A 26,060-nucleotide genomic window follows, 5' to 3' on the forward strand; every position below is an offset into this window, starting at 1 on the left:
TCATGCCCCTAGGCCCCGAACGGCCAGGTTCTATAGACAGGGCAGCTGGCATGGATTATGGACACTTTTAACATAGGGTGGTTTTTCAACCTTATCTCCTCTGGGAGCAAAGCGCTGGACAGGGTTTCCTGTACGTTTTTGAGGTTCGCAGGGATCTATGTGTGGATGTTTCTTGGTGTGAAAAGCATGACACCTTTTGGGGTGACACCAGGCTCTTCTGGGAGTTAATTTGCATAATCTCTACTTTCTATTTTATGTGACATGGGCTGCAGTTACATTGTTCTGTTAATAGAGGGCAACACACAGGTCATAGTTCCAAACAGGGGTGCACAGTCTGCTTGCTAGCTTACATTTACAGTTCTATTTGGGATTCACCGCCTTTTCATAAACTGAGTACTCTTCCGGAGTATTTCTAACTTATGTAGGTGTTTTGGGGGTGTTACGTGCCTTTGTATGACTGCTGCAAACCACTTGATATTAGACATTGATTGGAAACGACATAAAAAATCCTGACACATATTGTAAGCGGACATAAAATGACCTATATTAGCTAATATAAGTAAACAGACATCACCCCCCCCCCTCCCCACAAAAAGGGATGTATGCGTACACACAAAATAAAAATGAAAAACAAGCAACTACTGCAGTTAAAATCTAAAAATGTAAATTCAGTTACATGATCATGACTCGGAAGGGGAAGTTAAAAAGTAAAAAAACACACGGTAGGAGAGAGGTTAGCTTTACATGCCATGAGGGAGGAAGAGGTCTTCCAAGCACTGTTGTGTATGTTGGTCAATCCCTCTGAAACGCAAAAGGGATGTGCACATAGAAATCAAAGCAGAGTCATCCAGAGAGACTATTTAATTCTTTTTTTTTCAAATTCTCAAAAGGAAGCTGCTATCAAATTGAACTATTCATCACAGCCACTGCTAGGAAATCTATGTGCATAAAATGACAATACACCCAAAGGAAAACAAAATATAGCTATAACATGTCAGATTACTAAATTCAGAGTCCAGCCTACTAACCATTAGACCATGGAACCTAAATACTTCCGCAAATGCTGAACTTCATTATGCCAAAACAGAGGCAGTCAGAAACAATATTTAATATTGCTTAATCATATGCCTCAAGAGGAAGAATTTGATCTACATGCTCTATAAAGCACAGAGATTGCTATAGCACAACGTCAATCGACAACATCGCTGTGTTTGTATGATATCAGTCAATTGGGACTATGAATCTGTAAAAATTGTAAATGTGCTCTATATTACCATTTCTGATTCAACGCTCTCAGGTGCATCTTGCAAGGGTTCCATGGTGTAATGGTTAGCACTTTGGATTTTGAATCCAACGATCCGAGTTCAAGTCTCGGTGGGACCGTTATCTTGCTCTTACACTCCATTTTCTAATTTCTCAACTTACAATTCAACAGAGTTAATATTCAGAAGTTCAGTCGACTCTCTCTGCACGACATTACATTTAAATGCACTTTGGTGCCTGATACCAATACAGTGATGCAACTACATATCGTTAATGTACAATCCCTAAGGTCAATCAGAGTGGGCACCCAGATATCTCTCAGAAACATTTTCCACAGATGAATAATGTCCAACCTTAACTCTATGAAAAGAAAAATGTACACACTATGTGCAGTAGATTCTCTGCTCACTGGAACATGCAGAAACAACATTGATGTGAAAAGATTGGAAAAAGCCCTATTTTATTAACATTAAAAAATGTTATACAATTATTTTGGTGAATCATATTCACTTTCACAATCATTCCTATGTTTCAAGCAATTTGATGGTCTTATTAAATGTGTAAAAAATGTAATTCTTTGAGTTGACAAACTGTATGGAGAGCAAACTTTTTATAACTTACAAGAGTTATGAGTTCTAGAAAGTAGTGCATTTACTGATCAAGTGCCCTTGTTTAAATGTACTTACTTTATTTGGATCACACCTTTCTCGAAAGAAGAAATAAACTCTAAATTATCAGGAAACAATTCAACTGATTTTAGGGGCCTCCTGGGCTTTCAATGCAAATCGCTGAGATCAAAAGCCAGTTTAATAGCCATTATACCTTGGAGCTTTGGAGATATGAGAGTGGGCAGTTTCTTTGTGGCAAAAGAGAGTCATCCCCAGAAACTATTAATATTCTTTGGTCAAAGAAGACTGCCATCAAAGTGGGCTGTAAAGCAAAGATATTGCTGTTATATCTATCTGCAAATGAAAGGCAACTCTAAAAGAGAAGCAGCCCCAAGGTCCCACCGAGACTTGAACTCGGATCGCTGGATTCAGAGTCCAGAGTGCTAACCATTACACCATGGAACCCACATATTCAGTAGCATGATGCACTTCATTCTGGAAAAACAGAGCACATCAGAGAAAATATGTAATATTCCTATATCATTAGACTCCAGAGGAAGAATTTGATCCAAATGAGACATGAAGCCAATACTTTGCGATTGCACAGCATCCAACAGCAACAGTGCTGCTTCGATATAATATCAGTAAACGGTTACTATAGGTCAGTAAAAATCTTGACTGTGCCCTATATTCTCATTGCCCTTATGAAGCTCTGCTCAACAAGGGTTCCATGGTGTAATGGTTAGCACTTTGGACTTTGAATCCAGCGATCCGAGTTCAAGTGTCGGTGGAACCTCTCTCTTGCTCTAACACACTTTGTCTCCTTGTTGTCTTAAATTATAGGCCAAAGATAGTAATATTCATAAGGTTAGTGGTGTAGGGTATTCATTTTCGCTCTCACTCTCTGGCATAACTTTTCATAAAAATCCACTTTTGTGCATAGCACCTTAACCTTTATGCATTTTTTTTAAATGTATGAACAGTGAGGTCATTCTGAGTCGATGGGCAGATCTGCATCGGAAACATACATAAAAGATTTGAAATTTTCAAACTTAACTCAATGTTAAGAAACATGCTCAATCTGTGACCCAATGGATTCTCTTTTTACTTGAAGATGCAGCAACAACATTAATAATACCATTTTGGGAAAAGCAGCTCTATTGTATCGCCATTCTCTTTCAAAATTGTTAAAGGGTTAATCCTATGAAAAGCGACCACATTCAGAATCAATGATATTAATCAAGCGTCTTAACAGCCTTTACATGTTTGTAAAATGAAGGTATCAGTTTGAGATGAAAAATAGAACAAAGAACACACTTTTCTTAATTCACAAAAGGCCTGAGGTGTATAAATACTGTTTGTACCGACCAAGGGCCCATTCGTGAATGTACTTACTTTAGTTGGATCATACCTTTCTTCAAAGAAGACATCCACAATAAACGATAAGGGAAAGGTTCGACTGATGGTAAACTCTTACAGAGATTTGAATGCAAATTATTGGATTCAACCTCCAGGGTGCTACCATTACACCATGGGTCTTTCACACCACAGAAAGTGGTGGGTTTCATTGTGGCTAAAGAGCGTCATCCATGGAAAATCTTTCTTTTTTCAAATGCACCCAGGGAATAATGCTATGAAAGTGGGCGACACAGCAGCGTCATTGCTATTAAAACAAGACACTGAGAGGAAAACAAACACAGTAATTCCCAAGGTCCCACCGAGATTTGAACTCGGATCGCTGGATTCAGAGTCCAGAGTGCTAACCATTACACCATGGAACCTACATACTTAGTGACATGATGAACGTCATTGCAGCAAAAAAAGAGCCTTTTAGAGAATGTATGCAATATTCTTTTATCTTATGCCTCCAGAGGAAGAATCCTATCCAAATGAGCTGTAAAGCAAAGAGTTTGCTATTGCGCAACAACCAACTAAACAGTTCCACATTTGCATAATATCCGTGGGCTAGGAATATGAGTTTGTTAAAATGATGCATGAGATCTCGATTCTCATTTCTGTTACAACTCTGTCAGGTTGCACCAGCAAGGGGCCCATGGTGTAATGGTTAGCAAAGAACATTACTGAAGGGCCCCTCGGCCAGCCAGAAAGCCAAAATGGAGAGAACGGGCATGAACTGGTTGTGAATGAGCTTCAAAATGCGTTCACAGGTAATTGAACTGGTGATCTCCTCAGTTTATACACCTGGAACTCCTGTCAATAGCAACAGTCGGCAGCTGGGTTGCCAGACATTTCGTCAAAAAAAATTTGTCGACAGGACAATTGGTCGAAACCATTTGGTCGAAAACCAAATGGTCGAATTGCTTTGTTTTTTATTTTCACATTTTTTTTGGGGGGGGGGTTTGGGGGGGTCCCCCCAACCCCCTTTTTTTCTAAAAACCCCTTTTTTTCCCTAAACTACAACCTAAAAAATATATATATAAATAAATAAAAAAAACGACCATTTGGCTTTCGACCAAATTACGTCGACCAAATGTCTTTCGACGAAATGTCTTTCGACGAAATGTCCGGACAGCGGCAGCTGGTCTGTGTCAGTAATGGCAATTTGATTTTGCCATTTTCACAACTCCCTAATAAATGAACAAAATGTTCCATTTGTAGGCACAGTTACATGCTATGGTATGTATACCATGCTTAATAACCACCATAGGAGGCTCAGAGCACCATCCGCATTCTTACGTACAAAACATGTAAGGAAATAATCAGATCTTTTGCTCTGCAGGAGTCAGGCTTCTTTAAAGCCTGACAAAGTGGCAGAGTGCCATTGTAAACTGAGGCATGATGAAACCATGCCCAAGAACCCAGGCAGGTTAAACCCTTCCACTCATGCCCCTAGGCCCCGCAGCTGGCATGGATTATGGACACTTTTAACATAGGGTGGTTTTTCAACCTTATCTCCTCTGGGAGCAAAGCGCTGGACAGGGTTTCCTGTACGTTTTTGAGGTTCGCAGGGATCTATGTGTGGATGTTTCTTGGTGTGAAAAGCATGACACCTTTTGGGGTGACACCAGGCTCTTCTGGGAGTTAATTTGCATAATCTCTACTTTCTATTTTATGTGACATGGGCTGCAGTTACATTGTTCTGTTAATAGAGGGCAACACACAGGTCATAGTTCCAAACAGGGGTGCACAGTCTGCTTGCTAGCTTACATTTACAGTTCTATTTGGGATTCACCGCCTTTTCATAAACTGAGTACTCTTCCGGAGTATTTCTAACTTATGTAGGTGTTTTGGGGGTGTTACGTGCCTTTGTATGACTGCTGCAAACCACTTGATATTAGACATTGATTGGAAACGACATAAAAAATCCTGACACATATTGTAAGCGGACATAAAATGACCTATATTAGCTAATATAAGTAAACAGACATCACCCCCCCCTCCCCACAAAAAGGGATGTATGCGTACACACAAAATAAAAATGAAAAACAAGCAACTACTGCAGTTAAAATCTAAAAATGTAAATTCAGTTACATGATCATGACTCGGAAGGGGAAGTTAAAAAGTAAAAAAACACACGGTAGGAGAGAGGTTAGCTTTACATGCCATGAGGGAGGAAGAGGTCTTCCAAGCACTGTTGTGTATGTTGGTCAATCCCTCTGAAACGCAAAAGGGATGTGCACATAGAAATCAAAGCAGAGTCATCCAGAGAGACTATTTAATTCTTTTTTTTTCAAATTCTCAAAAGGAAGCTGCTATCAAATTGAACTATTCATCACAGCCACTGCTAGGAAATCTATGTGCATAAAATGACAATACACCCAAAGGAAAACAAAATATAGCTATAACATGTCAGATTACTAAATTCAGAGTCCAGCCTACTAACCATTAGACCATGGAACCTAAATACTTCCGCAAATGCTGAACTTCATTATGCCAAAACAGAGGCAGTCAGAAACAATATTTAATATTGCTTAATCATATGCCTCAAGAGGAAGAATTTGATCTACATGCTCTATAAAGCACAGAGATTGCTATAGCACAACGTCAATCGACAACATCGCTGTGTTTGTATGATATCAGTCAATTGGGACTATGAATCTGTAAAAATTGTAAATGTGCTCTATATTACCATTTCTGATTCAACGCTCTCAGGTGCATCTTGCAAGGGTTCCATGGTGTAATGGTTAGCACTTTGGATTTTGAATCCAACGATCCGAGTTCAAGTCTCGGTGGGACCGTTATCTTGCTCTTACACTCCATTTTCTAATTTCTCAACTTACAATTCAACAGAGTTAATATTCAGAAGTTCAGTCGACTCTCTCTGCACGACATTACATTTAAATGCACTTTGGTGCCTGATACCAATACAGTGATGCAACTACATATCGTTAATGTACAATCCCTAAGGTCAATCAGAGTGGGCACCCAGATATCTCTCAGAAACATTTTCCACAGATGAATAATGTCCAACCTTAACTCTATGAAAAGAAAAATGTACACACTATGTGCAGTAGATTCTCTGCTCACTGGAACATGCAGAAACAACATTGATGTGAAAAGATTGGAAAAAGCCCTATTTTATTAACATTAAAAAATGTTATACAATTATTTTGGTGAATCATATTCACTTTCACAATCATTCCTATGTTTCAAGCAATTTGATGGTCTTATTAAATGTGTAAAAAATGTAATTCTTTGAGTTGACAAACTGTATGGAGAGCAAACTTTTTATAACTTACAAGAGTTATGAGTTCTAGAAAGTAGTGCATTTACTGATCAAGTGCCCTTGTTTAAATGTACTTACTTTATTTGGATCACACCTTTCTCGAAAGAAGAAATAAACTCTAAATTATCAGGAAACAATTCAACTGATTTTAGGGGCCTCCTGGGCTTTCAATGCAAATCGCTGAGATCAAAAGCCAGTTTAATAGCCATTATACCTTGGAGCTTTGGAGATATGAGAGTGGGCAGTTTCTTTGTGGCAAAAGAGAGTCATCCCCAGAAACTATTAATATTCTTTGGTCAAAGAAGACTGCCATCAAAGTGGGCTGTAAAGCAAAGCTATTGCTGTTATATCTATCTGCAAATGAAAGGCAACTCTAAAAGAGAAGCAGCCCCAAGGTCCCACCGAGACTTGAACTCGGATCGCTGGATTCAGAGTCCAGAGTGCTAACCATTACACCATGGAACCCACATATTCAGTAGCATGATGCACTTCATTCTGGAAAAACAGAGCACATCAGAGAAAATATGTAATATTCCTATATCATTAGACTCCAGAGGAAGAATTTGATCCAAATGAGACATGAAGCCAATACTTTGCGATTGCACAGCATCCAACAGCAACAGTGCTGCTTCGATATAATATCAGTAAACGGTTACTATAGGTCAGTAAAAATCTTGACTGTGCCCTATATTCTCATTGCCCTTATGAAGCTCTGCTCAACAAGGGTTCCATGGTGTAATGGTTAGCACTTTGGACTTTGAATCCAGCGATCCGAGTTCAAGTGTCGGTGGAACCTCTCTCATGCTCTAACACACTTTGTCTCCTTGTTGTCTTAAATTATAGGCCAAAGATAGTAATATTCATAAGGTTAGTGGTGTAGGGTATTCATTTTCGCTCTCACTCTCTGGCATAACTTTTCATAAAAATCCACTTTTGTGCATAGCACCTTAACCTTTATGCATTTTTTTAAATGTATGAACAGTGAGGTCATTCTGAGTCGATGGGCAGATCTGCATCGGAAACATACATAAAAGATTTGAAATTTTCAAACTTAACTCAATGTTAAGAAACATGCTCAATCTGTGACCCAATGGATTCTCTTTTTACTTGAAGATGCAGCAACAACATTAATAATACCATTTTGGGAAAAGCAGCTCTATTGTATCGCCATTCTCTTTCAAAATTGTTAAAGGGTTAATCCTATGAAAAGCGACCACATTCAGAATCAATGATATTAATCAAGCGTCTTAACAGCCTTTACATGTTTGTAAAATGAAGGTATCAGTTTGAGATGAAAAATAGAACAAAGAACACACTTTTCTTAATTCACAAAAGGCCTGAGGTGTATAAATACTGTTTGTACCGACCAAGGGCCCATTCGTGAATGTACTTACTTTAGTTGGATCATACCTTTCTTCAAAGAAGACATCCACAATAAACGATAAGGGAAAGGTTCGACTGATGGTAAACTCTTACAGAGATTTGAATGCAAATTATTGGATTCAACCTCCAGGGTGCTACCATTACACCATGGGTCTTTCACACCACAGAAAGTGGTGGGTTTCATTGTGGCTAAAGAGCGTCATCCATGGAAAATCTTTCTTTTTTCAAATGCACCCAGGGAATAATGCTATGAAAGTGGGCGACACAGCAGCGTCATTGCTATTAAAACAAGACACTGAGAGGAAAACAAACACAGTAATTCCCAAGGTCCCACCGAGATTTGAACTCGGATCGCTGGATTCAGAGTCCAGAGTGCTAACCATTACACCATGGAACCTACATACTTAGTGACATGATGAACGTCATTGCAGCAAAAAAAGAGCCTTTTAGAGAATGTATGCAATATTCTTTTATCTTATGCCTCCAGAGGAAGAATCCTATCCAAATGAGCTGTAAAGCAAAGAGTTTGCTATTGCGCAACAACCAACTAAACAGTTCCACATTTGCATAATATCCGTGGGCTAGGAATATGAGTTTGTTAAAATGATGCATGAGATCTCGATTCTCATTTCTGTTACAACTCTGTCAGGTTGCACCAGCAAGGGGCCCATGGTGTAATGGTTAGCAAAGAACATTACTGAAGGGCCCCTCGGCCAGCCAGAAAGCCAAAATGGAGAGAACGGGCATGAACTGGTTGTGAATGAGCTTCAAAATGCGTTCACAGGTAATTGAACTGGTGATCTCCTCAGTTTATACACCTGGAACTCCTGTCAATAGCAACAGTCGGCAGCTGGGTTGCCAGACATTTCGTCAAAAAAAATTTGTTGACAGGACAATTGGTCGAAACCATTTGGTCGAAAACCAAATGGTCGAATTGCTTTGTTTTTTATTTTCACATTTTTTTTTGGGGGGGGGTTTGGGGGGGTCCCCCCAACCCCCTTTTTTTCTAAAAACCCCTTTTTTTCCCTAAACTACAACCTAAAAAATATATATATAAATAAATAAAAAAAACGACCATTTGGCTTTCGACCAAATTACGTCGACCAAATGTCTTTCGACGAAATGTCTTTCGACGAAATGTCCGGACAGCGGCAGCTGGTCTGTGTCAGTAATGGCAATTTGATTTTGCCATTTTCACAACTCCCTAATAAATGAACAAAATGTTCCATTTGTAGGCACAGTTACATGCTATGGTATGTATACCATGCTTAATAACCACCATATGAGGCTCAGAGCACCATCCGCATTCTTACGTACAAAACATGTAAGGAAATAATCAGATCTTTTGCTCTGCAGGAGTCAGGCTTCTTTAAAGCCTGACAAAGTGGCAGAGTGCCATTGTAAACTGAGGCATGATGAAACCATGCCCAAGAACCCAGGCAGGTTAAACCCTTCCACTCATGCCCCTAGGCCCCGCAGCTGGCATGGATTATGGACACTTTTAACATAGGGTGGTTTTTCAACCTTATCTCCTCTGGGAGCAAAGCGCTGGACAGGGTTTCCTGTACGTTTTTGAGGTTCGCAGGGATCTATGTGTGGATGTTTCTTGGTGTGAAAAGCATGACACCTTTTGGGGTGACACCAGGCTCTTCTGGGAGTTAATTTGCATAATCTCTACTTTCTATTTTATGTGACATGGGCTGCAGTTACATTGTTCTGTTAATAGAGGGCAACACACAGGTCATAGTTCCAAACAGGGGTGCACAGTCTGCTTGCTAGCTTACATTTACAGTTCTATTTGGGATTCACCGCCTTTTCATAAACTGAGTACTCTTCCGGAGTATTTCTAACTTATGTAGGTGTTTTGGGGGTGTTACGTGCCTTTGTATGACTGCTGCAAACCACTTGATATTAGACATTGATTGGAAACGACATAAAAAATCCTGACACATATTGTAAGCGGACATAAAATGACCTATATTAGCTAATATAAGTAAACAGACATCACTCCCCCCTCCCCACAAAAAGGGATGTATGCGTACACAAAAAATAAAAATGAAAAACAAGCAACTACTGCAGTTGAAATCTAAAAATGTAAATTCAGTTACATGATCATGACTCGGATGGGGAAGTTAAAAAGTAAAAAAACACACGGTAGGAGAGAGGTTAGCTTTACATGCCATGAGGGAGGAAGAGGTCTTCCAAGCACTGTTGTGTATGTTGGTCAATCCCTCTGAAACGCAAAAGGGATGTGCACATAGAAATCAAAGCAGAGTCATCCAGAGAGACTATTTAATTCTTTTTTTTTCAAATTCTCAAAAGGAAGCTGCTATCAAATTGAACTATTCATCACAGCCACTGCTAGGAAATCTATGTGCATAAAATGACAATACACCCAAAGGAAAACAAAATATAGCTATAACATGTCAGATTACTAAATTCAGAGTCCAGCCTACTAACCATTAGACCATGGAACCTAAATACTTCCGCAAATGCTGAACTTCATTATGCCAAAACAGAGGCAGTCAGAAACAATATTTAATATTGCTTAATCATATGCCTCAAGAGGAAGAATTTGATCTACATGCTCTATAAAGCACAGAGATTGCTATAGCACAACGTCAATCGACAACATCGCTGTGTTTGTATGATATCAGTCAATTGGGACTATGAATCTGTAAAAATTGTAAATGTGCTCTATATTACCATTTCTGATTCAACACTCTCAGGTGCATCTTGCAAGGGTTCCATGGTGTAATGGTTAGCACTTTGGACTTTGAATCCAACGATCCGAGTTCAAGTCTCGGTGGGACCGTTATCTTGCTCTTACACTCCATTTTCTAATTTCTCAAATTACAATTCAACAGAGTTAATATTCAGAAGTTCAGTCGACTCTCTCTGCACGACATTACATTTAAATGCACTTTGGTGCCTGATACCAATACAGTGATGCAACTACATATCGTTAATGTACAATCCCTAAGGTCAATCAGAGTGGGCACCCAGATATCTCTCAGAAACATTTTCCACAGATGAATAATGTCCAACCTTAACTCTATGAAAAGAAAAATGTACACACTATGTGCAGTAGATTCTCTGCTCACTGGAACATGCAGAAACAACATTGATGTGAAAAGATTGGAAAAAGCCCTATTTTATTAACATTAAAAAATGTTATACAATTATTTTGGTGAATCATATTCACTTTCACAATCATTCCTATGTTTCAAGCAATTTGATGGTCTTATTAAATGTGTAAAAAATGTAATTCTTTGAGTTGACAAACTGTATGGAGAGCAAACTTTTTATAACTTACAAGAGTTATGAGTTCTAGAAAGTAGTGCATTTACTGATCAAGTGCCCTTGTTTAAATGTACTTACTTTATTTGGATCACACCTTTCTCGAAAGAAGAAATAAACTCTAAATTATCAGGAAACAATTCAACTGATTTAAGGGGCCTCCTGGGCTTTCAATGCAAATCGCTGAGATCAAAAGCCAGTTTAATAGCCATTATACCTTGGAGCTTTGGAGATATGAGAGTGGGCAGTTTCTTTGTGGCAAAAGAGAGTCATCCCCAGAAACTATTAATATTCTTTGGTCAAAGAAGACTGCCATCAAAGCGGGCTGTAAAGCAAAGCTATTGCTGTTATATCTATCTGCAAATGAAAGGCAACTCTAAAAGAGAAGCAGCCCCAAGGTCCCACCGAGACTTGAACTCGGATCGATGGATTCAGAGTCCAGAGTGCTAACCATTACACCATGGAACCCACATATTCAGTAGCATGATGCACTTCATTCTGGAAAAACAGAGCACATCAGAGAAAATATGTAATATTCCTATATCATTAGACTCCAGAGGAAGAATTTGATCCAAATGAGACATGAAGCCAATACTTTGCGATTGCACAGCATCCAACAGCAACAGTGCTGCTTCGATATAATATCAGTAAACGGTTACTATAGGTCAGTAAAAATCTTGACTGTGCCCTATATTCTCATTGCCCTTATGAAGCTCTGCTCAACAAGGGTTCCATGGTGTAATGGTTAGCACTTTGGACTTTGAATCCAGCGATCCGAGTTCAAGTCTCGGTGGAACCTCTCTCTTGCTCTAACACACTTTGTCTCCTTGTTGTCTTAAATTATAGGCCAAAGATAGTAATATTCATAAGGTTAGTGGTGTAGGGTATTCATTTTCGCTCTCACTCTCTGGCATAACTTTTCATAAAAATCCACTTTTGTGCCTAGCACCTTAACCTTTATGCATTTTTTTTAAATGTATGAACAGTGAGGTCATTCTGAGTCGATGGGCAGATCTGCATCGGAAACATACATAAAAGATTTGAAATTTTCAAACTTAACTCAATGTTAAGAAACATGCTCAATCTGTGACCCAATGGATTCTCTTTTTACTTGAAGATGCAGCAACAACATTAATAATACCATTTTGGGAAAAGCAGCTCTATTGTATCGCCATTCTCTTTCAAAATTGTTAAAGGGTTAATCCTATGAAAAGCGACCACATTCAGAATCAATGATATTAATCAAGCGTCTTAACAGCCTTTACATGTTTGTAAAATGAAGGTATCAGTTTGAGATGAAAAATAGAACGAAGAACACACTTTTCTTAATTCACAAAAGGCCTGAGGTGTATAAATACTGTTTGTACCGACCAAGGGCCCATTCGTGAATGTACTTACTTTAGTTGGATCATACCTTTCTTCAAAGAAGACATCCACAATAAACGATAAGGGAAAGGTTCGACTGATGGTAAACTCTTACAGAGATTTGAATGCAAATTATTGGATTCAACCTCCAGGGTGCTACCATTACACCATGGGTCTTTCACACCACAGAAAGTGGTGGGTTTCATTGTGGCTAAAGAGCGTCATCCATGGAAAATCTTTCTTTTTTCAAATGCACCCAGGGAATAATGCTATGAAAGTGGGCGACACAGCAGCGTCATTGCTATTAAAACAAGACACTGAGAGGAAAACAAACACAGTAATTCCCAAGGTCCCACCGAGATTTGAACTCGGATCGTTGGATTCAGAGTCCAGAGTGCTAACCATTACACCATGGAACCTACATACTTAGTGACATGATGAACGTCATTGCAGCAAAAAAAGAGCCTTTTAGAGAATGTATGCAATATTCTTTTATCTTATGCCTCCAGAGGAAGAATCCTATCCAAATGAGCTGTAAAGCAAAGAGTTTGCTATTGCGCAACAACCAACTAAACAGTTCCACATTTGCATAATATCCGTGGGCTAGGAATATGAGTTTGTTAAAATGATGCATGAGATCTCGATTCTCATTTCTGTTACAACTCTGTCAGGTTGCACCAGCAAGGGGCCCATGGTGTAATGGTTAGCAAAGAACATTACTGAAGGGCCCCTCGGCCAGCCAGAAAGCCAAAATGGAGAGAACGGGCATGAACTGGTTGTGAATGAGCTTCAAAATGCGTTCACAGGTAATTGAACTGGTGATCTCCTCAGTTTATACACCTGGAACTCCTGTCAATAGCAACAGTCGGCAGCTGGGTTGCCAGACATTTAGTCGAAAAAAATTTGTCGACAGGACAATTGGTCGAAACCATTTGGTCGAAAACCAAATGGTCGAATTGCTTTGTTTTTTATTTTCAAATTTTTTTTGGGGGGGGGTTTGGGGGGTCCCCCCAACCCCCTTTTTTCTAAAAACCCCTTTTTTTCCCTAAACTACAACCTAAAAAATATATATATATAAATAAATAAAAAAAACGACCATTTGGCTTTCGACCAAATTACGTCGACCAAATGTCTTTTGACGAAATGTCTTTCGACGAAATGTCCGGACAGCGGCAGCTGGTCTGTGTCAGTAATGGCAATTTGATTTTGCCATTTTCACAACTCCCTAATAAATGAACAAAATGTTCCATTTGTAGGCACAGTTACATGCTATGGTATATATACCATGCTTAATAACCACCATAGGAGGCTCAGAGCACCATCCGCATTCTTACGTACAAAACATGTAAGGAAATAATCAGATCTTTTGCTCTGCAGGAGTCAGGCTTCTTTAAAGCCTGACAAAGTGGCAGAGTGCCATTGTAAACTGAGGCATGATGAAACCATGCCCAAGAACCCAGGCAGGTTAAACCCTTCCACTCATGCCCCTAGGCCCACGGCCACGAACGGCCAGGTTCTATAGACAGGGCAGCTGGCATGGATTATGGACACTTTTAACATAGGGTGGTTTTTCAACCTTATCTCCTCTGGGAGCAAAGCGCTGGACAGGGTTTCCTGTACGTTTTTGAGGTTCGCAGGGATCTATGTGTGGATGTTTCTTGGTGTGAAAAGCATGACACCTTTTGGGGTGACACCAGGCTCTTCTGGGAGTTAATTTGCATAATCTCTACTTTCTATTTTATGTGACATGGGCTGCAGTTACATCGTTCTGTTAATAGAGGGCAACACACAGGTCATAGTTCCAAACAGGGGTGCACAGTCTGCTTGCTAGCTTACATTTACAGTTCTATTTGGGATTCACCGCCTTTTCATAAACTAAGTACTCTTCCGGAGTATTTCTAATTTATGTAGGTGTTTTGGGGGTGTTACGTGCCTTTGTATGACTGCTGCAAACCACTTGATATTAGACATTGATTGGAAACAACATAAAAAATCCTGACACATATTGTAAGCGGACATAAAATGACCTATATTAGCTAATATAAGTAAACAGACATCACTCCCCCCTCCCCACAAAAAGGGATGTATGCGTACACAAAAAATAAAAATGAAAAACAAGCAACTACTGCAGTTAAAATCTAAAAATGTAAATTCAGTTACATGATCATGACTCGGAAGGGGAAGTTAAAAAGTAAAAAAACACACGGTAGGAGAGAGGTTAGCTTTACATGCCATGAGGGAGGAAGAGGTCTTCCAAGCACTGTTGTGTATGTTGGTCAATCCCTCTGAAACGCAAAAGGGATGTGCACATAGAAATCAAAGCAGAGTCATCCAGAGAGACTATTTAATTCTTTTTTTTTCAAATTCTCAAAAGGAAGCTGCTATCAAATTGAACTATTCATCACAGCCACTGCTAGGAAATCTATGTGCATAAAATGACAATACACCCAAAGGAAAACAAAATATAGCTATAACATGTCAGATTACTAAATTCAGAGTCCAGCCTACTAACCATTAGACCATGGAACCTAAATACTTCCGCAAATGCTGAACTTCATTATGCCAAAACAGAGGCAGTCAGAAACAATATTTAATATTGCTTAATCATATGCCTCAAGAGGAAGAATTTGATCTACATGCTCTATAAAGCACAGAGATTGCTATAGCACAACGTCAATCGACAACATCGCTGTGTTTGTATGATATCAGTCAATTGGGACTATGAATCTGTAAAAATTGTAAATGTGCTCTATATTGCCATTTCTGATTCAACGCTCTCAGGTGCATCTTGCAAGGGTTCCATGGTGTAATGGTTAGCACTTTGGACTTTGAATCCAACGATCCGAGTTCAAGTCTCGGTGGGACCGTTATCTTGCTCTTACACTCCATTTTCTAATTTCTCAAATTACAATTCAACAGAGTTAATATTCAGAAGTTCAGTCGACTCTCTCTGCACGACATTACATTTAAATGCACTTTGGTGCCTGATACCAATACAGTGATGCAACTACATATCGTTAATGTACAATCCCTAAGGTCAATCAGAGTGGGCACCCAGATATCTCTCAGAAACCTTTTCCACAGATGAATAATGTCCAACCTTAACTCTATGAAAAGAAAAATGTACACACTATGTGCAGTAGATTCTCTGCTCACTGGAACATGCAGAAACAACATTGATGTGAAAAGATTGGAAAAAGCCCTATTTTATTAACATTAAAAAATGTTATACAATTATTTTGGTGAATCATATTCACTTTCACAATCATTCCTATGTTTCAAGCAATTTGATGGTCTTATTAAATGTGTAAAAAATGTAATTCTTTGAGTTGACAAACTGTATGGAGAGCAAACTTTTTATAACTTACAAGAGTTATGAGTTCTAGAAAGTAGTGCATTTACTGATCAAGTGCCCTTGTTTAAATGTACTTACTTTATTTGGATCACACCTTTCTCGAAAGAAGAAATAAACTCTAAATTATCAGGAAACAATTCAACTGATTTTAGGGGCCTCCTGGGCTTTCAATGCAAATCGCTGAGATCAAAAGCCAGTTTAATAGCCATTATACCTTGGAGCTTTGGAGATATGAGAGTGGGCAGTTTCTTTGTGGCAAAAGAGAGTCATCCCCAGAAACGATTAATATTCTTTGGTCAAAGAAGACTGCCATCAAAGTGGGCTGTAAAGCAAAGCTATTGCTGTTATATCTATCTGCAAATGAAAGGCAACTCTAAAAGAGAAGCAGCCCCAAAGTCCCACCGAGACTTGAACTCGGATCGCTGGATTCAGAGTCCAGAGTGCTAACCATTACCCCATGGAACCCACATATTCAGTAGCATGATGCACTTCATTCTGGAAAAACAGAGCACATCAGAGAAAATATGTAATATTCCTATATCATTAGACTCCAGAGGAAGAATTTGATCCAAATGAGACATGAAGCCAATACTTTGTGATTGCACAGCATCCAACAGCAACAGTGCTGCTTCGATATAATATCAGTAAACGGTTACTATAGGTCAGTAAAAATCTTGACTGTGCCCTATATTCTCATTGCCCTTATGAAGCTCTGCTCAACAAGGGTTCCATGGTGTAATGGTTAGCACTTTGGACTTTGAATCCAGCGATCCGAGTTCAAGTCTCGGTGGAACCTCTCTCTTGCTCTAACACACTTTGTCTCCTTGTTGTCTTAAATTATAGGCCAAAGATAGTAATATTCATAAGGTTAGTGGTGTAGGGTATTCATTTTCGCTCTCACTCTCTGGCATAACTTTTCATAAAAATCCACTTTTGTGCCTAGCACCTTAACCTTTATGCATTTTTTTTAAATGTATGAACAGTGAGGTCATTCTGAGTCGATGGGCAGATCTGCATCGGAAACATACATAAAAGATTTGAAATTTTCAAACTTAACTCAATGTTAAGAAACATGCTCAATCTGTGACCCAATGGATTCTCTTTTTACTTGAAGATGCAGCAACAACATTAATAATACCATTTTGGGAAAAGCAGCTCTATTGTATCGCCATTCTCTTTCAAAATTGTTAAAGGGTTAATCCTATGAAAAGCGACCACATTCAGAATCAATGATATTAATCAAGCGTCTTAACAGCCTTTACATGTTTGTAAAATGAAGGTATCAGTTTGAGATGAAAAATAGAACAAAGAACACACTTTTCTTAATTCACAAAAGGCCTGAGGTGTAAAAATACTGTTTGTACCGACCAAGGGCCCATTCGTGAATGTACTTACTTTAGTTGGATCATACCTTTCTTCAAAGAAGACATCCACAATAAACGATAAGGGAAAGGTTCGACTGATGGTAAACTCTTACAGAGATTTGAATGCAAATTATTGGATTCAACCTCCAGGGTGCTACCATTACACCATGGGTCTTTCACACCACAGAAAGTGGTGGGTTTCATTGTGGCTAAAGAGCGTCATCCATGGAAAATCTTTCTTTTTTCAAATGCACCCAGGGAATAATGCTATGAAAGTGGGCGACACAGCAGCGTCATTGCTATTAAAACAAGACACTGAGAGGAAAACAAACACAGTAATTCCCAAGGTCCCACCGAGATTTGAACTCGGATCGCTGGATTCAGAGTCCAGAGTGCTAACCATTACACCATGGAACCTACATACTTAGTGACATGATGAACGTCATTGCAGCAAAAAAAGAGCCTTTTAGAGAATGTATGCAATATTCTTTTATCTTATGCCTCCAGAGGAAGAATCCTATCCAAATGAGCTGTAAAGCAAAGAGTTTGCTATTGCGCAACAACCAACTAAACAGTTCCACATTTGCATAATATCCGTGGGCTAGGAATATGAGTTTGTTAAAATGATGCATGAGATCTCGATTCTCATTTCTGTTACAACTCTGTCAGGTTGCACCAGCAAGGGGCCCATGGTGTAATGGTTAGCAAAGAACATTACTGAAGGGCCCCTCGGCCAGCCAGAAAGCCAAAATGGAGAGAACGGGCATGAACTGGTTGTGAATGAGCTTCAAAATGCGTTCACAGGTAATTGAACTGGTGATCTCCTCAGTTTATACACCTGGAACTCCTGTCAATAGCAACAGTCGGCAGCTGGGTTGCCAGACATTTCGTCGAAAAAAATTTGTCGACAGGACAATTGGTCGAAACCATTTGGTCGAAAACCAAATGGTCGAATTGCTTTGTTTTTTATTTTCACATTTTTTTTGGGGGGGGGGTTTGGGGGGGTCCCCCCAACCCCCTTTTTTCTAAAAACCCCTTTTTTTCCCTAAACTACAACCTAAAAAATATATATATATAAATAAATAAAAAAAACGACCATTTGGCTTTCGACCAAATTACGTCGACCAAATGTCTTTTGACGAAATGTCTTTCGACGAAATGTCCGGACAGCGGCAGCTGGTCTGTGTCAGTAATGGCAATTTGATTTTGCCATTTTCACAACTCCCTAATAAATGAACAAAATGTTCCATTTGTAGGCACAGTTACATGCTATGGTATGTATACCATGCTTAATAACCACCATAGGAGGCTCAGAGCACCATCCGCATTCTTACGTACAAAACATGTAAGGAAATAATCAGATCTTTTGCTCTGCAGGAGTCAGGCTTCTTTAAAGCCTGACAAAGTGGCAGAGTGCCATTGTAAACTGAGGCATGATGAAACCATGCCCAAGAACCCAGGCAGGTTAAACCCTTCCACTCATGCCCCTAGGCCCACGGCCACGAACGGCCAGGTTCTATAGACAGGGCAGCTGGCATGGATTATGGACACTTTTAACATAGGGTGGTTTTTCAACCTTATCTCCTCTGGGAGCAAAGCGCTGGACAGGGTTTCCTGTACATTTTTGAGGTTCGCAGGGATCTATGTGTGGATGTTTCTTGGTGTGAAAAGCATGACACCTTTTGGGGTGACACCAGGCTCTTCTGGGAGTTAATTTGCATAATCTCTACTTTCTATTTTATGTGACATGGGCTGCAGTTACATCGTTCTGTTAATAGAGGGCAACACACAGGTCATAGTTCCAAACAGGGGTGCACAGTCTGCTTGCTAGCTTACATTTACAGTTCTATTTGGGATTCACCGCCTTTTCATAAACTGAGTACTCTTCCGGAGTATTTCTAATTTATGTAGGTGTTTTGGGGGTGTTACGTGCCTTTGTATGACTGCTGCAAACCACTTGATATTAGACATTGATTGGAAACAACATAAAAAATCCTGACACATATTGTAAGCGGACATAAAATGACCTATATTAGCTAATATAAGTAAACAGACATCACTCCCCCCTCCCCACAAAAAGGGATGTATGCGTACACAAAAAATAAAAATGAAAAACAAGCAACTACTGCAGTTAAAATCTAAAAATGTAAATTCAGTTACATGATCATGACTCGGAAGGGGAAGTTAAAAAGTAAAAAAACACACGGTAGGAGAGAGGTTAGCTTTACATGCCATGAGGGAGGAAGAGGTCTTCCAAGCACTGTTGTGTATGTTGGTCAATCCCTCTGAAACGCAAAAGGGATGTGCACATAGAAATCAAAGCAGAGTCATCCAGAGAGACTATTTAATTCTTTTTTTTTCAAATTCTCAAAAGGAAGCTGCTATCAAATTGAACTATTCATCACAGCCACTGCTAGGAAATCTATGTGCATAAAATGACAATACACCCAAAGGAAAACAAAATATAGCTATAACATGTCAGATTACTAAATTCAGAGTCCAGCCTACTAACCATTAGACCATGGAACCTAAATACTTCCGCAAATGCTGAACTTCATTATGCCAAAACAGAGGCAGTCAGAAACAATATTTAATATTGCTTAATCATATGCCTCAAGAGGAAGAATTTGATCTACATGCTCTATAAAGCACAGAGATTGCTATAGCACAACGTCAATCGACAACATCGCTGTGTTTGTATGATATCAGTCAATTGGGACTATGAATCTGTAAAAATTGTAAATGTGCTCTATATTGCCATTTCTGATTCAACGCTCTCAGGTGCATCTTGCAAGGGTTCCATGGTGTAATGGTTAGCACTTTGGACTTTGAATCCAACGATCCGAGTTCAAGTCTTGGTGGGACCGTTATCTTGCTCTTACACTCCATTTTCTAATTTCTCAAATTACAATTCAACAGAGTTAATATTCAGAAGTTCAGTCGACTCTCTCTGCACGACATTACATTTAAATGCACTTTGGTGACGGATACCAATACAGTGATGCAACTACATATCGTTAATGTACAATCCCTAAGGTCAATCAGAGTGGGCACCCAGATATCTCTCAGAAACCTTTTCCACAGATGAATAATGTCCAACCTTAACTCTATGAAAAGAAAAATGTACACACTATGTGCAGTAGATTCTCTGCTCACTGGAACATGCAGAAACAACATTGATGTGAAAAGATTGGAAAAAGCCCTATTTTATTAACATTAAAAAATGTTATACAATTATTTTGGTGAATCATATTCACTTTCACAATCATTCCTATGTTTCAAGCAATTTGATGGTCTTATTAAATGTGTAAAAAATGTAATTCTTTGAGTTGACAAACTGTATGGAGAGCAAACTTTTTATAACTTACAAGAGTTATGAGTTCTAGAAAGTAGTGCATTTACTGATCAAGTGCCCTTGTTTAAATGTACTTACTTTATTTGGATCACACCTTTCTCGAAAGAAGAAATAAACTCTAAATTATCAGGAAACAATTCAACTGATTTTAGGGGCCTCCTGGGCTTTCAATGCAAATCGCTGAGATCAAAAGCCAGTTTAATAGCCATTATACCTTGGAGCTTTGGAGATATGAGAGTGGGCAGTTTCTTTGTGGCAAAAGAGAGTCATCCCCAGAAACTATTAATATTCTTTGGTCAAAGAAGACTGCCATCAAAGTGGGCTGTAAAGCAAAGCTATTGCTGTTATATCTATCTGCAAATGAAAGGCAACTCTAAAAGAGAAGCAGCCCCAAGGTCCCACCGAGACTTGAACTCGGATCGCTGGATTCAGAGTCCAGAGTGCTAACCATTACACCATGGAACCCACATATTCAGTAGCATGATGCACTTCATTCTGGAAAAACAGAGCACATCAGAGAAAATATGTAATATTCCTATATCATTAGACTCCAGAGGAAGAATTTGATCCAAATGAGACATGAAGCCAATACTTTGCGATTGCACAGCATCCAACAGCAACAGTGCTGCTTCGATATAATATCAGTAAACGGTTACTATAGGTCAGTAAAAATCTTGACTGTGCCCTATATTCTCATTGCCCTTATGAAGCTCTGCTCAACAATGGTTCCATGGTGTAATGGTTAGCACTTTGGACTTTGAATCCAGCGATCCGAGTTCAAGTCTCGGTGGAACCTCTCTCTTGCTCTAACACACTTTGTCTCCTTGTTGTCTTAAATTATAGGCCAAAGATAGTAATATTCATAAGGTTAGTGGTGTAGGGTATTCATTTTCGCTCTCACTCTCTGGCATAACTTTTCATAAAAATCCACTTTTGTGCCTAGTACCTTAACCTTTATGCATTTTTTTTAAATGTATGAACAGTGAGGTCATTCTGAGTCGATGGGCAGATCTGCATCGGAAACATACATAAAAGATTTGAAATTTTCAAACTTAACTCAATGTTAAGAAACATGCTCAATCTGTGACCCAATGGATTCTCTTTTTACTTGAAGATGCAGCAACAACATTAATAATACCATTTTGGGAAAAGCAGCTCTATTGTATCGCCATTCTCTTTCAAAATTGTTAAAGGGTTAATCCTATGAAAAGCGACCACATTCAGAATCAATGATATTAATCAAGCGTCTTAACAGCCTTTACATGTTTGTAAAATTAAGGTATCAGTTTGAGATGAAAAATAGAACAAAGAACACACTTTTCTTAATTCACAAAAGGCCTGAGGTGTATAAATACTGTTTGTACCGACCAAGGGCCCATTCGTGAATGTACTTACTTTAGTTGGATCATACCTTTCTTCAAAGAAGACATCCACAATAAACGATAAGGGAAAGGTTCGACTGATGGTAAACTCTTACAGAGATTTGAATGCAAATTATTGGATTCAACCTCCAGGGTGCTACCATTACACCATGGGTCTTTCACACCACAGAAAGTGGTGGGTTTCATTGTGGCTAAAGAGCGTCATCCATGGAAAATCTTTCTTTTTTCAAATGCACCCAGGGAATAATGCTATGAAAGTGGGCGACACAGCAGCGTCATTGCTATTAAAACAAGACACTGAGAGGAAAACAAACACAGTAATTCCCAAGGTCCCACCGAGATTTGAACTCGGATCGCTGGATTCAGAGTCCAGAGTGCTAACCATTACACCATGGAACCTACATACTTAGTGACATGATGAACGTCATTGCAGCAAAAAAAGAGCCTTTTAGAGAATGTATGCAATATTCTTTTATCTTATGCCTCCAGAGGAAGAATCCTATCCAAATGAGCTGTAAAGCAAAGAGTTTGCTATTGCGCAACAACCAACTAAACAGTTCCACATTTGCATAATATCCGTGGGCTAGGAATATGAGTTTGTTAAAATGATGCATGAGATCTCGATTCTCATTTCTGTTACAACTCTGTCAGGTTGCACCAGCAAGGGGCCCATGGTGTAATGGTTAGCAAAGAACATTACTGAAGGGCCCCTCGGCCAGCCAGAAAGCCAAAATGGAGAGAACGGGCATGAACTGGTTGTGAATGAGCTTCAAAATGCGTTCACAGGTAATTGAACTGGTGATCTCCTCAGTTTATACACCTGGAACTCCTGTCAATAGCAACAGTCGGCAGCTGGGTTGCCAGACATTTCGTCGAAAAAAATTTGTCGACAGGACAATTGGTCGAAACCATTTGGTCGAAAACCAAATGGTCGAATTGCTTTGTTTTTTATTTTCACATTTTTTTTGGGGGGGGGTTTGGGGGGGTCCCCCCAACCCCCTTTTTTCTAAAAACCCCTTTTTTTCCCTAAACTACAACCTAAAAAATATATATATATAAATAAATAAAAAAAACGACCATTTGGCTTTCGACCAAATTACGTCGACCAAATGTCTTTTGACGAAATGTCTTTCGACGAAATGTCCGGACAGCGGCAGCTGGTCTGTGTCAGTAATGGCAATTTGATTTTGCCATTTTCACAACTCCCTAATAAATGAACAAAATGTTCCATTTGTAGGCACAGTTACATGCTATGGTATGTATACCATGCTTAATAACCACCATAGGAGGCTCAGAGCACCATCCGCATTCTTACGTACAAAACATGTAAGGAAATAATCAGATCTTTTGCTCTGCAGGAGTCAGGCTTCTTTAAAGCCTGACAAAGTGGCAGAGTGCCATTGTAAACTGAGGCATGATGAAACCATGCCCAAGAACCCAGGCAGGTTAAACCCTTCCACTCATGCCCCTAGGCCCACGGCCACGAACTGCCAGGTTCTATAGACAGGGCAGCTGGCATGGATTATGGACACTTTTAACATAGGGTGGTTTTTCAACCTTATCTCCTCTGGGAGCAAAGCGCTGGACAGGGTTTCCTGTACGTTTTTGAGGTTCGCAGGGATCTATGTGTGGATGTTTCTTGGTGTGAAAAGCATGACACCTTTTGGGGTGACACCAGGCTCTTCTGGGAGTTAATTTGCATAATCTCTACTTTCTATTTTATGTGACATGGGCTGCAGTTACATCGTTCTGTTAATAGAGGGCAACACACAGGTCATAGTTCCAAACAGGGGTGCACAGTCTGCTTGCTAGCTTACATTTACAGTTCTATTTGGGATTCACCGCCTTTTCATAAACTGAGTACTCTTCCGGAGTATTTCTAATTTATGTAGGTGTTTTGGGGGTGTTACGTGCCTTTGTATGACTGCTGCAAACCACTTGATATTAGACATTGATTGGAAACAACATAAAAAATCCTGACACATATTGTAAGCGGACATAAAATGACCTATATTAGCTAATATAAGTAAACAGACATCACTCCCCCCTCCCCACAAAAAGGGATGTATGCGTACACAAAAAATAAAAATGAAAAACAAGCAACTACTGCAGTTAAAATCTAAAAATGTAAATTCAGTTACATGATCATGACTCGGAAGGGGAAGTTAAAAAGTAAAAAAACACACGGTAGGAGAGAGGTTAGCTTTACATGCCATGAGGGAGGAAGAGGTCTTCCAAGCACTGTTGTGTATGTTGGTCAATCCCTCTGAAACGCAAAAGGGATGTGCACATAGAAATCAAAGCAGAGTCATCCAGAGAGACTATTTAATTCTTTTTTTTTCAAATTCTCAAAAGGAAGCTGCTATCAAATTGAACTATTCATCACAGCCACTGCTAGGAAATCTATGTGCATAAAATGACAATACACCCAAAGGAAAACAAAATATAGCTATAACATGTCAGATTACTAAATTCAGAGTCCAGCCTACTAACCATTAGACCATGGAACCTAAATACTTCCGCAAATGCTGAACTTCATTATGCCAAAACAGAGGCAGTCAGAAACAATATTTAATATTGCTTAATCATATGCCTCAAGAGGAAGAATTTGATCTACATGCTCTATAAAGCACAGAGATTGCTATAGCACAACGTCAATCGACAACATCGCTGTGTTTGTATGATATCAGTCAATTGGGACTATGAATCTGTAAAAATTGTAAATGTGCTCTATATTGCCATTTCTGATTCAACGCTCTCAGGTGCATCTTGCAAGGGTTCCATGGTGTAATGGTTAGCACTTTGGACTTTGAATCCAACGATCCGAGTTCAAGTCTCGGTGGGACCGTTATCTTGCTCTTACACTCCATTTTCTAATTTCTCAAATTACAATTCAACAGAGTTAATATTCAGAAGTTCAGTCGACTCTCTCTGCACAACATTACATTTAAATGCACTTTGGTGCCTGATACCAATACAGTGATGCAACTACATATCGTTAATGTACAATCCCTAAGGTCAATCAGAGTGGGCACCCAGATATCTCTCAGAAACATTTTCCACAGATGAATAATGTCCAACCTTAACTCTGTGAAAAGAAAAATGTACACACTATGTGCAGTAGATTCTCTGCTCACTGGAACATGCAGAAACAACATTGATGTGAAAAGATTGGAAAAAGCCCTATTTTATTAACATTAAAAAATGTTATACAATTATTTTGGTGAATCATATTCACTTTCACAATCATTCCTATGTTTCAAGCAATTTGATGGTCTTATTAAATGTGTAAAAAATGTAATTCTTTGAGTTGACAAACTGTATGGAGAGCAAACTTTTTATAACTTACAAGAGTTATGAGTTCTAGAAAGTAGTGCATTTACTGATCAAGTGCCCTTGTTTAAATGTACTTACTTTATTTGGATCACACCTTTCTCGAAAGAAGAAATAAACTCTAAATTATCAGGAAACAATTCAACTGATTTTAGGGGCCTCCTGGGCTTTCAATGCAAATCGCTGAGATCAAAAGCCAGTTTAATAGCCATTATACCTTGGAGCTTTGGAGATATGAGAGTGGGCAGTTTCTTTGTGGCAAAAGAGAGTCATCCCCAGAAACTATTAATATTCTTTGGTCAAAGAAGACTGCCATCAAAGTGGGCTGTAAAGCAAAGCTATTGCTGTTATATCTATCTGCAAATGAAAGCCAACTCTAAAAGAGAAGCAGCCCCAAGGTCCCACCGAGACTTGAACTTGGATCGCTGGATTCAGAGTCCAGAGTGCTAACCATTACACCATGGAACCCACATATTCAGTAGCATGATGCACTTCATTCTGGAAAAACAGAGCACATCAGAGAAAATATGTAATATTCCTATATCATTAGACTCCAGACGAAGAATTTGATCCAAATGAGACATGAAGCCAATACTTTGCGATTGCACAGCATCCAACAGCAACAGTGCTGCTTCGATATAATATCAGTAAACGGTTACTATAGG

At 39.1% G+C, this 26,060-nt stretch overlaps 22 non-coding genes across 22 annotated transcripts; 11 read left to right on the forward strand and 11 right to left on the reverse strand.

Moving 5' to 3' along the window:
- The first annotated feature begins 1,311 nt into the window (after window positions 1–1,311).
- On the forward strand, window positions 1,312–1,383 carry TRNAQ-UUG (transfer RNA glutamine (anticodon UUG)). The gene has a single exon. It is a non-coding gene; the product is annotated as a tRNA-Gln (tRNA).
- Window positions 1,384–2,264: 881 nt separating this feature from the next.
- On the reverse strand, window positions 2,265–2,336 carry TRNAQ-CUG (transfer RNA glutamine (anticodon CUG)). The gene has a single exon. It is a non-coding gene; the product is annotated as a tRNA-Gln (tRNA).
- A 259-nt stretch (window positions 2,337–2,595) lies between these two features.
- TRNAQ-UUG (transfer RNA glutamine (anticodon UUG)) lies at window positions 2,596–2,667 on the forward strand. Its single transcript has one exon. It is a non-coding gene; the product is annotated as a tRNA-Gln (tRNA).
- Window positions 2,668–3,580: 913 nt separating this feature from the next.
- Window positions 3,581–3,652, reverse strand: TRNAQ-CUG (transfer RNA glutamine (anticodon CUG)). Its single transcript has one exon. It is a non-coding gene; the product is annotated as a tRNA-Gln (tRNA).
- A 2,346-nt stretch (window positions 3,653–5,998) lies between these two features.
- TRNAQ-UUG (transfer RNA glutamine (anticodon UUG)) lies at window positions 5,999–6,070 on the forward strand. The gene has a single exon. It is a non-coding gene; the product is annotated as a tRNA-Gln (tRNA).
- An 881-nt stretch (window positions 6,071–6,951) lies between these two features.
- Window positions 6,952–7,023, reverse strand: TRNAQ-CUG (transfer RNA glutamine (anticodon CUG)). The gene has a single exon. It is a non-coding gene; the product is annotated as a tRNA-Gln (tRNA).
- A 259-nt stretch (window positions 7,024–7,282) lies between these two features.
- Window positions 7,283–7,354, forward strand: TRNAQ-UUG (transfer RNA glutamine (anticodon UUG)). The gene has a single exon. It is a non-coding gene; the product is annotated as a tRNA-Gln (tRNA).
- Window positions 7,355–8,266: 912 nt separating this feature from the next.
- TRNAQ-CUG (transfer RNA glutamine (anticodon CUG)) lies at window positions 8,267–8,338 on the reverse strand. Its single transcript has one exon. It is a non-coding gene; the product is annotated as a tRNA-Gln (tRNA).
- A 2,346-nt stretch (window positions 8,339–10,684) lies between these two features.
- Window positions 10,685–10,756, forward strand: TRNAQ-UUG (transfer RNA glutamine (anticodon UUG)). Its single transcript has one exon. It is a non-coding gene; the product is annotated as a tRNA-Gln (tRNA).
- An 881-nt stretch (window positions 10,757–11,637) lies between these two features.
- TRNAQ-CUG (transfer RNA glutamine (anticodon CUG)) lies at window positions 11,638–11,709 on the reverse strand. Its single transcript has one exon. It is a non-coding gene; the product is annotated as a tRNA-Gln (tRNA).
- Window positions 11,710–11,968: 259 nt separating this feature from the next.
- TRNAQ-UUG (transfer RNA glutamine (anticodon UUG)) lies at window positions 11,969–12,040 on the forward strand. The gene has a single exon. It is a non-coding gene; the product is annotated as a tRNA-Gln (tRNA).
- A 913-nt stretch (window positions 12,041–12,953) lies between these two features.
- On the reverse strand, window positions 12,954–13,025 carry TRNAQ-CUG (transfer RNA glutamine (anticodon CUG)). The gene has a single exon. It is a non-coding gene; the product is annotated as a tRNA-Gln (tRNA).
- A 2,376-nt stretch (window positions 13,026–15,401) lies between these two features.
- Window positions 15,402–15,473, forward strand: TRNAQ-UUG (transfer RNA glutamine (anticodon UUG)). Its single transcript has one exon. It is a non-coding gene; the product is annotated as a tRNA-Gln (tRNA).
- Window positions 15,474–16,354: 881 nt separating this feature from the next.
- Window positions 16,355–16,426, reverse strand: TRNAQ-CUG (transfer RNA glutamine (anticodon CUG)). The gene has a single exon. It is a non-coding gene; the product is annotated as a tRNA-Gln (tRNA).
- Window positions 16,427–16,685: 259 nt separating this feature from the next.
- TRNAQ-UUG (transfer RNA glutamine (anticodon UUG)) lies at window positions 16,686–16,757 on the forward strand. The gene has a single exon. It is a non-coding gene; the product is annotated as a tRNA-Gln (tRNA).
- Window positions 16,758–17,670: 913 nt separating this feature from the next.
- TRNAQ-CUG (transfer RNA glutamine (anticodon CUG)) lies at window positions 17,671–17,742 on the reverse strand. The gene has a single exon. It is a non-coding gene; the product is annotated as a tRNA-Gln (tRNA).
- A 2,378-nt stretch (window positions 17,743–20,120) lies between these two features.
- On the forward strand, window positions 20,121–20,192 carry TRNAQ-UUG (transfer RNA glutamine (anticodon UUG)). Its single transcript has one exon. It is a non-coding gene; the product is annotated as a tRNA-Gln (tRNA).
- Window positions 20,193–21,073: 881 nt separating this feature from the next.
- On the reverse strand, window positions 21,074–21,145 carry TRNAQ-CUG (transfer RNA glutamine (anticodon CUG)). The gene has a single exon. It is a non-coding gene; the product is annotated as a tRNA-Gln (tRNA).
- A 259-nt stretch (window positions 21,146–21,404) lies between these two features.
- Window positions 21,405–21,476, forward strand: TRNAQ-UUG (transfer RNA glutamine (anticodon UUG)). The gene has a single exon. It is a non-coding gene; the product is annotated as a tRNA-Gln (tRNA).
- Window positions 21,477–22,389: 913 nt separating this feature from the next.
- On the reverse strand, window positions 22,390–22,461 carry TRNAQ-CUG (transfer RNA glutamine (anticodon CUG)). The gene has a single exon. It is a non-coding gene; the product is annotated as a tRNA-Gln (tRNA).
- Window positions 22,462–24,838: 2,377 nt separating this feature from the next.
- Window positions 24,839–24,910, forward strand: TRNAQ-UUG (transfer RNA glutamine (anticodon UUG)). The gene has a single exon. It is a non-coding gene; the product is annotated as a tRNA-Gln (tRNA).
- An 881-nt stretch (window positions 24,911–25,791) lies between these two features.
- On the reverse strand, window positions 25,792–25,863 carry TRNAQ-CUG (transfer RNA glutamine (anticodon CUG)). Its single transcript has one exon. It is a non-coding gene; the product is annotated as a tRNA-Gln (tRNA).
- Window positions 25,864–26,060: the final 197 nt, after the last annotated feature.

Source organism: Ambystoma mexicanum, chromosome 5p (assembly GCF_040938575.1).
Source record: "Ambystoma mexicanum isolate Mex_15411 chromosome 5p, UKY_AmexF1_1, whole genome shotgun sequence".
Lineage (NCBI taxonomy): Eukaryota > Metazoa > Chordata > Amphibia > Caudata > Ambystomatidae > Ambystoma > Ambystoma mexicanum.